This window comes from Lathyrus oleraceus, chromosome 5 (assembly GCF_024323335.1).
Source record: "Lathyrus oleraceus cultivar Zhongwan6 chromosome 5, CAAS_Psat_ZW6_1.0, whole genome shotgun sequence".
Taxonomy (NCBI): Eukaryota; Viridiplantae; Streptophyta; class Magnoliopsida; order Fabales; family Fabaceae; genus Lathyrus; species Lathyrus oleraceus.
In genome coordinates, this window is record NC_066583.1 from 207,481,327 (window position 1) to 207,495,666 (window position 14,340).

Below are 14,340 nucleotides of genomic sequence, written 5' to 3' on the forward strand. Positions count from 1 at the left end.
CCACTATCAATGGGGAGGTGATCAAATTTCGGCATAGAAACCACTGATAAAGGCCAAAATGCATGAAGTAAATGGCATAGACCATGTCAATGCTAAAGTAGATACCCTCACTAAGAAGGTCGAGAGTTTATACGTAACTCCAGCAGCTACCGTAGTTGCCACAACATCTAATTGTGAGTTATGTGGAACCCCTGGACCAACACTCCCGAATGCCACCTATTGGTTGGTATTCCGTCCGACCAAGCAAATTATGCCCAAGGTAACCCATACTCCAATACTTATAACCCTGGCTGGAGAAACCATCAAAATTTCTCCTATAAGAACAACAATACGTTGTTTGCTCCAAACCTATCACCTGCTGCTCCTCTAGGTTTATAAAAAAGAGCTCCCACTACTCCTTAAGCACCTAAAAAGGCAAACCTCGAACTAATGATGAAATTTTTTATTGCAACCCAAATCCAACAAAACAAAGAGTTTACAAACCAGAACGTTCACATGAATGAGCTGATTAAACAATTGGCAAGTAAGGTTGATTCTATGGCTACTCATAATAAAATGCTAGAAACCCAAATTTCCCAAGTAGCCCAACAATAAGCAGCAACAACAGCCCCAATTGGAATATTTTCGGGCCAACCACAACCTAACCCGAAAGGCCATGCTAATGCCATCACACTGCAAAGTGGAACAAAATTAGATGGGCTGGTGGATCCAAAAATTCAAAAGCCTCCCATGTCTCAACAAAATTAAAAAGAAACCGAAAAGGTAACAAATAATGGACCAAATAACAATGGACATGGTAATAAAACCAAAGAGGCAACCGAGAAAGAGAAATCGTACGTGTCTCACCACCATATAAGCCACCCATTCCTTATCCTCAAAGACTGGCTAAATCCAAAACTAAAGGACAATTTAAGAAATTTGTAGAGCTTCTGAAATAGCTTAATATTACGATATTCTTAACAGGAGCTATTACACAAATGCCTTCCTATGCCAAATTTCTTAAAGAGATTATATCCAACAAGAAGAAACTTGAGGATAATGTGAGAGTGACGCTTACTGCAGAGTGTAACACCCTCATTCAAAACAACACGCCCCATAAGTTAAAAGACCCATGTAGTTTTTCCACACCTTGTGTAATCGGAAAATTTGTCAATAGACAAAGCCCTTTATGACTTAGGAGCTAGTGTAAGTTTAATGCCCCATTCGATTTGTGAAAAACTAAAATTAGGCGAACTAAGACCCACGAGAATGTCTCTCAAACTAGTTGACTGCTCTGTTAAATTTCCTGTGGGTATGCTCGAAAACATTCCCATACGAATTGGTCAATTTCACATTCCCACATACTCTAGAATAACGGACATAAAGGAAGATTCCAACATTCCAATCATATTAAGAAGACCCTTTTTGGCCATTGCTGATGCCATTATTGATGTGAAACGAGGAAAACTAACCTTCGAGGTTGGTGAGGAGAAAATTGAATTCATTCTTTCACAATTTCTGAAGGCACCCACTATAGATGAAACCAACTATTTCATAGACATCATCGACGAATGCATAAAATAAATGGAGATGGAACCACTTGAGGATACTGAAGTCCTAAAAATTCTAGCACCTCCTATATTAGAAGATGATGAATGATGTAGACCATATGTGGACGATAGCTTGAGGGAATGCCTCACACTAACTCTCAATCACATGCCTTGTCCAAAGAAACCGTTTGTAGAACTTAAGACGCTTCCCAAAAACTTAAGGTGTGAATTCCTAGATAAAGAGCTTGAACGCCCAGTAATAGTCAACGCAGACTTAGGTCAGAAAGAAGCCGAGCAATTATTGGATGTTTTAAGGAAATACCCTACATCCCTATGATACAACATCCCTGATCTCAAAGGGATCAATCCCTCTGTGTCCATGCATCATATTATGCTAGAGGAAGACTAAACAACCTCAAGAGAACACTAGAGGAGAATAAACCCTATTATGAGCGACGTAGTAAAGAGGGAGGTACTAAAGCTACTAGAGGCAGAGATTATATACCTAATATCCAACAATAAATGGGTCAGCCCAGTACATGTCATACCTAAAAAGGGAGGTGTTATAGTAGTCAAGAATGACAAAGGAGAACTTGTAGCAAAGCGTGTTAAGAGAGGGTGGAGAATGTGCATATACTATAGAAAATTGAACAAAGCCACCCGAAAAGATCATTTCCCTTTACCCTTTATCCACCAGATGCTTGAACGAATGGCTAGGCACTCTCAATTCTGTTATTTGGATGGCTACTCATGATTTTTTCAAATCCCAATTCACCCTGATGACCAAAAGAAAACCACTTTCACATGTCCATATGGCACATTCTCCTACTGGCGAATGTCGTTTGGATTATGCAACGCTCCTGAAACATTTCAACTATGCATGGTGGAAATCTTTGCAGATTTTACGGATAACATCATGGAAGTGTTTATGGATGACTTCTCAGTTTGTGGGCAGAGTTTTGAAGGATGTTTTACGAACTTGGAAATGGTACTAGAAAGGTGTGTAAAAGTCAACCTTGCTAACTAGGAGAAATGCCACTTCATGGTTCAAGAGGGAATCATACTTGGACACATAATGTCAGACAAGGGGATTGAAGTTGATAAGGAAAAGATAAAAGTAATATAAAACCTTCAACCTTCCAAAACCGTTAGAGAAATAGGAAGTTTCTTAGGTCACGTCGATTTTTACCGATGTTTCATCAAGGATTTCTCTAAAATAACTAAACCCTTAACTGGTCTATTGATGAAAGGCGCCGAATTCATATTCAATAACAAATATTTAGAAGCATTTCGAATTCTCAAACAAGCTTTGATCTCTGTACCTATTATACAACCTCCAGATTGGAATGAACCCTTTGAAATAATGTGTGATGCAAGTGATTTCGCCGTCAGTGCTGTCTTGGGACAACGTAAAGATAAGAAGCTTCACGTTATTTATTATGCGAGTAGAACCTTGACCTAGATGAATTATGCCACCATAAAAAATGAACTCTTAGCTGTAGTGTTTGCGTTAGATAAATTCCGCTCTTACTAAGTGGGGGCTAAAATAGTTATCTATACTAATCACACAACTATTTTGTACTTATTAAGTAAAAAGGATGCTAAGCCAAGCCTGCTAAGATGGATTCTGTTGCTACAAGATTTTGATTTAGAAATCAAAGACAAGAAAAGAATTGAGAATGTTGTAGCATATCACCTATTTATACTCGATAATGTAAAAGCTGACCAACTGCCCATCAATAATGACTTCCCATATGACCGACTTATTGCCCAGTTAGAAAATGACACACCTGAATGCTATCAAAAAGATGATCCTTGTTAAAAAGGAAACTATGAAATTGAAAATGAAGAAATCATAGAAGCCGAATATGCTCAATCCAAAATCCCTTGTAATGCTGGCTTTGTCAACTACCTAGCGGCCAAAGTGCTTCCGCCTAAATTAAATTATCAACAAAAGAAAAAGTTTTTCCATGACCTAAAGCACTATTATTGGGATGATCCCCTCCTATTCAAGAGAGGCACCAATGGTATTTTCCGTCGATGTGGCCCTGAAGAAGAGATAAACAACATTATATAACCCATTGCCACGATGCACCTTATGGAGGGCACGCAAGCACGTCTAAGACCTGTGCAAAGATCTTAAAATATGGCCTCTATTTGCCTAACTTATGGAAGGATGTCAACACCGCGGTTATCAAATGTGACCGGTGCCAACACACTGGAAACATTTCTAGACACGACGAGATGCCATTGAAAAACATTTTAGAAGTGGAAATCTTTGACGTATGGGGTATTGATTTTATGGGCCCTTTCCCATCCTCATTCGGAAACAAATTTATACTCGTTGTAATTGACTATGTGTCAAACTGGATCGAGGTTGTAGCTTCTCCCATAAATGACGCACGAGTCATGATTAGACTTTTCAAGAACATTATCTTCCCTAGATTAGGTGTGCCTAGACTCGTCATCAGTGACGATGGATATCATTTCATTTCAAAAATATTTGAAAAACAGTTGCTTAAATATGGAGTCTGACACTAAATAGCAACGCCTTACCACCCACAAGCAAGTGGTCAAGTTGAAATTTCCAATAGGGAAATCAAGAAAATATTAGAAAAGATTGTTGCAACATCTAGGCAAGATTGGTCTTCTAAACTTCATGAGGCTCTATGGGCCTATAAAACATCTTACAAAAATCCCGTAGGAACCACACCCTTTAAGTTAGTATATGGTAAATACTGCTATCTGCCAGTTGAGCTAGAGAATAAGGCTTATTGTGACATTAAGTCCCTAAAGATGGATTATTCCGCCATAGGTGAAAAGCCTATCTTAGACATTCAGGAATTAGAGGAATTAAGATTAGACGCCTATGAGAATTCCCAAATCTATAAGGACCGAACTAAAAAGTGGCATGATAAGCGTATAGCGAGGAGAGAGTTCAAAGATGATGAATTAGTTCTTCTTTTCAACTCTCGATTGAAACTTTTTCCAGGAAAACTCCGTTCTAGATGGTTTAGACCTTTTGAGGTTATCAAGGTTTTCCAAAATGGCGTCGTGGAGAGAATAGGTAAATCTAATGAGACACTCATTGTGAATGTGAAAAGACTTAAACATGATCATTGTGTCGAAAACAAAGATTACTATACTTGTTTACAACTAAAAGAGCCACCTGCCATTTCACAAAATTAATCATTTCATGATTGTGTCGGGCTACTGACATTAAATGAAGCGTTGTGTGGAAGGCTTTTGAATCTTATTTCCCCGATATAATACCGGTAAACTAACTTATTGATCATTACTAACTTATTTTATTTTCTTTCAGGTCACACTCACTGACTAACTTTTTCTAATTAACTAGAGAATGCAACACGAGGATAAAATGCGAGTCATTTTCAAAAACGACACCCAGAGGAGGCGTTTCAAAGTCCTAGCTGAAATGAACATCTCACCTACCTGTCACCCTGCTTTTCCCATGTTGGTAACCTTAGGCCTCATAGAAAGTGTGCGATTTATGTTTACACAGATGAGCTGGGACTGTTTCTCTGTTGCGAAACATCCCACCTACAGGAACCTAACCTTAGAATTCCTTAGCTCTTTTAACTACCGACCTAACCTTGGATTAGGACCATCCAGAGGCATAATTTCCTTTAGACTATTTAGAAGGAACTATCTCTTTAACCAAGGCGAGATAGCTCGACTACTAGCATTCCAACATCGCCCCTATGTCTATTCTGAGGTACCCACCGATGATGACATGAAATTTGAGCTCGACTACTTGTGGGGTGAGATTAGAGAAGATTACCCACCTGACCATCCTAGAATGAACCAAGACCTGATTCATAACCCAACCATTCGGTACTTCCAGATGGTTGCAACCCATACCTTTTTTGGGAAAGCTATGAACATAGGCCCAGTAAGTAGGTAAGAATTATTCTTCATTTTTAGTATCTTTCAATCCAGACCTATCAACTCTGCTGTTTTCTTGCTTGCTGGTTTAGATAGGGTAGTAAGTAAGGAGATAGAGAATATCTACATAGGCGGTACCGTGACCCACATAACTATAGCCTTACGTCTACGTAATCAAATAACTCACTTGACCCCTTGGTGTGGGTATGATTTGATTGACATGGATCATTGCCTGAATTCTAGATTAGTGAGACATGAGGGACCAAATGAGTATAAGATAGTAATCCTGAGTGACGTGGTTCACCAATTCACCTTCCCTAATCCCGAGAGGACTAGTGTGCACAATCACGATAATTGGCGTTACCCTCTCGAGATTCAGGATGAGTCTCCGACACCACCTGCCCCTGAGTACCACCCTAATCCGTCTTCTAATTCTTCCTCTTCCTCCTCTGATAGTTCACCTCCTCTTGGAGAGCACCATACATAGCTACAAACCATCCAAATAGATCTTACTACACTCCGAATTGACCTGACCACTCTCCGCCGGGATTTCATGAACTATACTGATGTGATGGCCAAGAAAATATATTCCAGGAAATCTACATCATTCGTAAATTCCTAAGGCCAGATATGGACCACATTAGAGGGTGATCTTTTCTCTAGTTTACTACCTTTCGTCTTTACTCTTAGGCATTGCGGACATTGCTTTGTTTAAGTGTAAGGGAGGATTATTTCCCATTTTTATCATTCAACTTTTTTTATTTTGTTCTCATTTTTTGTTTTATTCCTGTACTTAGGATTTCATTTTATATGTTGACTGATCATTTGTTAGTCGAGCTACTGGCATTAAATGTAGCGTTTCGTGTGAGGCAACCCGCAATTTACATTTTTTCTTTCATGTTATATTATGATATTTTTCCATTATGTTTTTATGTATTAATCCATTACTTATTGAAAAGAAAAAATTCTGCACCACTAATAATGATGCAGGCAAAATAATAGTCAAGAAGCCCAAAAGAGCAAGCTCAAGCGCACTAGAGGGCATGGCGTTTTCCATGACCTTATGGAAATCGCCACAAACCCTAAATCCAGAAAACCCAATTTTACAAAGCGTGGCATTTTCCACACACCTCGTACCGGTTGCCACGAACCTCCAAAAATGCAAAAATCAGTTTAAACCATATTCTTGACTTTCCAACATCATCCTTTCAAATTTCAAACTACCCCATTCACTCAATTCATTAATCCATTTCATCTAGCACATTCAATTACTCTATATTCCCAAAAATCTCTCATTATTTCTTCCCTCTTTCACCTTCCACTCTCATTACTATTTAAACCGACACATACCATCACCAATCTCACCACTCTCACTCTTACACACTTTTCTCTTCACCATACCTCATCCACAAACTCTAACAATGGCTCAAGGAGGAAATGCTGATTTCAATGGGGTGATCTTTCGTGAAGGCAGAGACGGTTGGAAGCAACAAAAACACTACGAAGCTCTGCTAAACTGGGACATTGTTCCGACAAGGTATGCAAATGACTCTTGCCTACGTAGTTTAGGACTGTATGACAATGTATATTGGATGCTAGATAGGTTAAGTTTGACACATTTTTATGTGCATTGAAATACCACTTATGTTATTTTAACCTTAGAGTTTCTTAGATCTTTAGCATACACTACACAAAGTTGGACTGCTAGAACAGTAGGCACTGTTAAATTCCGCATGTTCAACAGGGAATATGAGTTTAATCTTAACCAAATGGCTGCCTTGCTATAGTTTCCTCACAGAGAGGATGTTATTTGTGAAACATCCCTAGATACTGACTGGCCACATGAAGTTGGTCCATTCTGGGAACAACTAACCGGTAACCAGACTGATAGTTTTGAGGGCAACAACACGACACAAATCCATAACCCGAGTATACGTTATTTTCACCAAATGTTGGTGCACACCATTTTTGGTTGGGAAAGTAAAAGTAGAATTAATGCTAAGGAGTTGTCTTACATACACTCTATTTTTGAGCATACACGGGTTAATTCAGACCTGCTTTTGTTGGCGCACATGCAAGCGGTTCGCACCGCTAAGAAAGGGCACATCACATTTGGAGGACTCATTACTTCCATAGCTCACGCCCTAGACCTTCACACGGAGCTTGCTACGTTTGACCCTCTACCCATGCTCTCCCTAGATATTGATGTATGCCACCATATGCGGTTAATTAAGAACATGAGGGATGGGAGGAATTCACTGATGATAGCCAACAAGGTGGTCCCTATTATTATATTACCTTGCCCAAACCGCACCAATGTGCGAGTGAGGGAAAATTGGATCTATAACCTGAATGTCGGTGTTGAAGTCGGTTCGGAGCCCATGGACATTCCCGAGAATATCGCTGTTGATGGCACTCCCGATGGCGAGTATGATCAGAGAGAGAGAGAGTCTCTCCTATACACCAGTCTCCACCATACCACTCACCACATATTCCTGCTTCACCGACACATCACTCACTTTTCTAACCATTTTGGAGGTACTTCCTCTAGAGCTACGCACGCTACACTTGATGATATACTCAATGAGATCCATGCCTGAAATTCCACCGATGCTGAGAGGGACAACCTGATATATGCTATGCATCAACAACAAACATGTATGATGCAACATATATGCAAAATCCAAACACAACAAGCAACAATGATGAATCATATGGGTCAGATGCAAGCCTTTCAGACAAATATGACAAATGATGTGCAATTTATCCAGGCCACCCAAGTATCGCTTCTAGGGTGCCTGCAACACTTAAGGGAAACCCAGAACACCATGGCAGGTAATATTCAGCAGGTTCATAGATCAAAAACTACCATGGTGGAGCAGGCGCAACAGTGACATACCTTCCAGGCTTCTATAGAGCACCACCACCAAGAGATGCTAGAGCATCTCCAATTTTCCCAAGCAGCAGAGGATCACCGTAATAACCAATTGGACTTTTTATCTGAGCGGTTGTCTAGCATGAAGGTCCATATGCGAAGAGAGCATGGTCGAGATGGATACAAACGAGGCGGATATGGTCGAGGTGGACAAGGCGGTTGGTGGCAAGGGCAAGGCCAAGGCCAAGGACAAAGAATATATTGATTCTATCGTCCAGATTTATCATTCCTTTGTTAGGAACGTTTGAAGCCCTTGGTTCAACTCGGATCAAGGGGAGAGAAGTAAATAGGATCTGCAACAACACTTAGGTTTTCCTGGTGGTGATCATTTCTTCTCTTGTATAAACTTTGCAATTTGATAATAAATATCTCAATTCTAGTTTTAGAATTGGGGGCAGACGTACCCTAAGCAAGGACGAAAGGGGAACTATCTAGTGTTGTTCTCTCTTTCTCTAACTCTTTAAATTTTGCATAAATAAAATCTTGTGTGAAATTAATTGGAAACTTCATCTCGCTTAATTGTTGTGCATTAAAACTGTTTAATAAATTGTTGCAATCACTTTGGTTGCAACTAAGGAAAATTCTGTACAATTAATTCTAGTGAAATTAAGACTTGGTGTAGTGCACACACTAAGTGTTTGATAAAATTAACTTCACACAAGTTTATCAATACTTTGCTTGTTTTCTCATTGTGTTAACTCATTATTGGTGGTAACTATATCAAGTATTTGTGCATTTGATCGATTGATTAAGATAGTTGTTGATTATCTTTATCTTAGTCATTCCATTAGGTTTAACGCATATCTGATCTTTCCAGTAACAGACTGTTTAGACGATCGTGGTCTAGGGAGCTTTCGAAACCTTTAAAAACAATTTTAAAAAGCGCTAAATTTTAAATATTGATCTATTTAAGCCCCCCTTCTAGACCGGTACTATCATCTAACAAGTGGTATTAGGAGCACCGGTTCATCTAGTGCTTCACATATAACTTTTTAGAAAATGAGTAACGATCCTAAAGGGGCGTACAATAAAGCTCCTATTTTCACTGGTGAAAACTACAGTTATTGGAAAGATTGTATGCGTATTCATATCAACTCTATCGATATGAAGGTATGGAAAGTTATCCAAGATGGTCCTATGGAAATAACTATGACCAATGCAAATGGTGTTGTTATACCTAAACCTGAAGCACAGTGGAATGAAAAGGATGAGAAAACGTATAACTATGATTGGAAAGCCAGGAATATGATCATCGCCTCCTTAGGTGTTGATGAGTATTATAGGGTTTCCTATTGTACTAGTGCTAAAGTTATGTGAGACTCATTGCAAATTGCCCATGAGGGAATCAATTATGTCGAGCTAGCTAGAATCAACACTTTGACTCAAGAATTTGACCTTTTTCATATGAAGGATAGTGAAACCATTGCTGATATGCAAAAGAGATTTTCTCATCTAATCAATCGGTTAAATGCTCTTGATAAAACTACCCCTAATGATGTTGCTACTAACAAAATCTTAAGATGTCTTAATAGGGAATGGCAACCTAAGGTCACCGCGATCAAGGAAGGCAATGATCTAAGAATATTGGACATGACAAAATTGTTTGGTATGCTTCAAGAGCATGAGCAAGAGCTCATGAACCTTGAGAAACATGAAAAGAGTCAAAAGAAGGAAAAGAAGGAGAAAACAAATGACACAGAAAAGAAGTCTATCGCTTTAAAGGCTTCAAGTTCTAAGTCATCCACCAATGATATGCGTGAACGTGAATCAACTGATGATGATAAAGATTCAAATGAAGACATGAGGTTGTTTGTAAGGAGGTATAATTGATACCTTAGAAAGACTGAAGTTCAAAATTTGGATAAAAATCTAGTCAGTTATAGAAGACAATCAAATTTCCCAAATTAAGAAGAAAGTAAGACACTAAGTCAAGAGGCTCATGTTACAATTGCGGAAAGGCCGGTCACTATAAGTCGGACTGTCAATTGTTGAAGAAAGACAAAGAAAAAGACAAACGTCACAAGAAATCTAGCAAAGTTAGAAGAGAATACATTGTGTAGCGGTAAATTCATAACCATTAAGCTATGGATAAACTTGACGTCAATAAAACCAGAGTCGCCACCATGCTTTTATTGTTTCCAAAGGAAAAATGGAAAAGTACAAATAAAACCCAAAGATAAGAAGTTTTCACATCAAAACTAATAAAATGCCATAGATTACAGGTAAGGGGGTTGGTTACACAGGGGGAAGATGTTAGCACCCAAAGTATCATAGGTACTCCTAGGGAGCCCTTTTTATGTGTATGTGTTTATGGTATAAATGATGTTTGATAAAATATAGAATATGGGGATGAGAAAAGAATTCATTGATTACATTTTTGTGTTTGACAAGACCTTTGGTCTTGGGCCTACATACCAACATAAAAAGGAAGGATCAAAACCTCGTAGTTCATGGTAAAAATTTCAAAGAAGTTGATGAATTGATTTTAACAAAATGTTTAAGTAAAAGGGCATAAAAAGCCAAATATTTGAATGAGGTTGTTAGTTCTTTTTGTCTTTTGAAATTTAAGTCATTATGGTTAAGTTCATTTAAAAATTTGATTTAAATTTTTTTTTTAAAAAATTCAATGGCATAAGGCCAAAGTTTCTAATCATTAAAACATGTCTAAGTTTGAAATCACAAGCAAAGAAAGTTTTTGAAAAGAGGGAGAGATTTTGAAATTAAAGAAGTGGGAGGAGATGAAGAGACTACCCTAAGCGAAAATTAAAAGTTAAGAGTTGAAAAGATCTGACCAATGAGATGCAATCCAACAGACAAGAATGTCATATAGAAACCCATTTTCCTTTGGAATTTGATCAAGCAATAAGAAATAACGAATACGCAATGTCCAGACATCAATGACGATTAAGGCATCAAATAAAGATAGCCATATCCAAGTAAGCATTCAAATAGCTAGCAGTCTTTAGTATCTTCCAATGTATCAAAAGAAATATTCCTTGATCAACTAAGAAAAAAACATCAGACATAGACCATAATAAAATAACAATTAAGCACAAAGAAAAAGTAGCAGATGAATCAAAGAGGTCCAAAATCTTACATCGGATGAAAGTCACTGTCAAAGGTAGTTCAGTCTCAGATGTTGGCATTGGCCAAGTCCTTTAGCACAAGGAATGTTGCCTAATCTTAAGTCCAAAAATTCAGATCAAGTCCCAACAGTCCACCAAATGTTTGTTAGGGTTTTTTGTTGTTATTAGATGTTTTTATGGTCCTAAGACCACAAATAAAATCAATCGTAATCGGACTAGAATGCTATGCTTTGAGGATCAAATTTAGCTCTATATTAAGCAATCGTAATCAAACTTATGTAGAAGTCACAACTATCTGAGGTCGGGCAATAAAAATATAGGTGTTAATGCATGTTAGAGATTTGGTACAAAGAGCCAAACTCCTAAAACATAACACATACTAAAAGAAAATGGGAGGGACCTATCTCAGTCATACTTGTATTGATTCATCTGACACAAGGTCATTGATGAATCAATTAGCATTTAGACAATAGAGATTTTGTTGGTCAAATGAAGGAATGGGGAAGAATAGAGATGAAGATGAAGAGGGAAGGGGAAATAGAAACACAAATTGATCATGAGAGGAATTTCATCTGATCAATACCATCCATTCATTTTGGGAGATGAAATGTACATTTCATCAATCCCCTAAATTCAATGGTTTTGATCAAACAAAAGTCAAATCAACCATGACCAAAGCCCAAACAGAAAGTCAAACATCACAAGACCATAAAAATGGCTCAACATAATTTTTAAACATTTAATCAATTAAAAATCAATTTAAAAAAGAATTAAAATGCATTTTAATTTGGACAAAACCTGAAATCCCTTTAAATCACCAAATAAATGGCCAAGGAATTTATCCTAGGTCAAACAAGGTCAAAGGACCTTAGACAAAAAACTTCACAATTTTTAGAAAGTCAAAAGTATTTTTAAATAATACAAACTATGCACAAAACATTTAATTTATAAAAAATATCAAAATTAGTCCAAAAAATAATTTTAATTCAGAATATGGAAGACAAAAATATTTAAAGATTTTTGGTGAAAGTCCCATATTTTTTGGATTAAAAATAAAAGTTCTATGAACTAAATAAAATAAGTGGACTAAATAGAAATTCAGAAAATACAAAAGAACAAGGGCCATCAAATCTCCCTCATTAATTAAGGTGGCAGATCTGATGGACAAGCACGCGCGTTCCATGGTGAACCTGAGTCAATGCATCACACAAGTGATAATCAAAACCAAGGGCCAAGATTAAAACATTTTAAATGGATCAAATGGTTTGGAAGGTGCCAATGCACCACCAAAACTCTAGCTCCGATCATCTTCTCTGGTGGACCTCGCCGGACTGGTCCACCACAAACCATAAAAAAAATGAAAAGTAAGGACATGGTTTTTAAGAAAAAATTCTAAGGAACTTGAATCTGACCTCCATTTCATCCAATTCCAAGTATATTGAAAGATATATTGATTTGAAATTTGAGGTTCATGATCTGAGTTACTTAGATTTGACATCAAAGCAACTCAATCTAGTTGCTACATTGGTAGGATTTCAGCCAACCAAAAATCAAAGAGAATTGTGAAGAATTGAGAGAGAATTGAAGGCTCAAAGTTTCTGAAAAAATCACCTTCGAGTAGCTTGAATCTGGCTTGTGAAGGTAGAGAAAAACAAGAAGGGGGGGGGGGGGTGAAATGTTTTTACTGATAATAAAAACTTTTGCAAACATCACACACACAAAAGATAAAGCAAACAACACAGAAGTTTATCCTGGTTTGCTTGAAATTTAAAGCTACTCCAGTCCACCCGACCAAGGTGATTTCGCCTTCTATAAGGACTTAATCCAATAATCTAGAAAGATTACAACAAAAGCGTCTAAGAGAACAATGATCTCTTAGCCCTCTCAAGTCTACTGACTTCACAAGTCACTTGAGGAAATATTCAACAACTATTTGAGAATTACAAGGAAGTGTATAGTGCTTCTAGGTAAGCAATATTACACAGTAAGATCAATGAGAATTCACACTAAGAGCAACAATGCGAACAAATTTTAACAAGAATAAAAATATAGAATTGAGTTTGCAGTGTTTTTGTATATTTTCTTCGTATTTTGTATGAAGATGATTTTGCCTTTATATAGTGCTTGGGATATGATGTCGTTGGCTGAAGCATTGATGTTGATACCTTGCCAATGATGGGAATTAATTTACATTAAGTTTGTTGTCCTTTACATAGAAATTTTGGAGAGTATTTATTCTTTTCCAAAAAGAGATTCATACAAAATATGTAATGCTTCGGTACTAAGTCTTGTGGTAGATCTGTCTGGCTTGAATAAGAGTGCGCGAAAATCCAGATCTCTTTGTTCAGAATGTATTCTCCAAATAGTTGTTAGAAGTGATTTTTTTCTTCATAAGTTCTTGATATGTCTTAGTTGGACCTTCTTCAGATGTACAAATCATCAGAGTAACTATGTGTGGAATCCTTGAGATACAGAGTATCTGAGTGTAGCGGGGTATTCGTTACCATTAGAGATATTGACTAAATCTAAGGTAAACCATACAAGTCGAGTCACCACCGCACTTCTATTTATCCAAAGGAATGGTTAGAAAGCAAACAAAAACCTAAACGTTTTATCGAATCAAAAACTAGTAAAAATGTCAGAGATCGGGGTAAGGGGGTTGGTTATGCAACCCAAAACATCCTAGGTACTCCTAGGGAGCCCTTTTCATACTTGTTGTAAGGTTGGTATTTTGTGAAAATTTATTTGTGCAAACATGATTGAAGAGATGAGAAAAGAATATACAAGTTTATTTACATTTTGTGTTTGGATGGATAAACCCATTGCCTACGTACCATCTTAAAAAAGATTAGGATCAAAACCTCGTAGTTCGGGGTAAAAATCT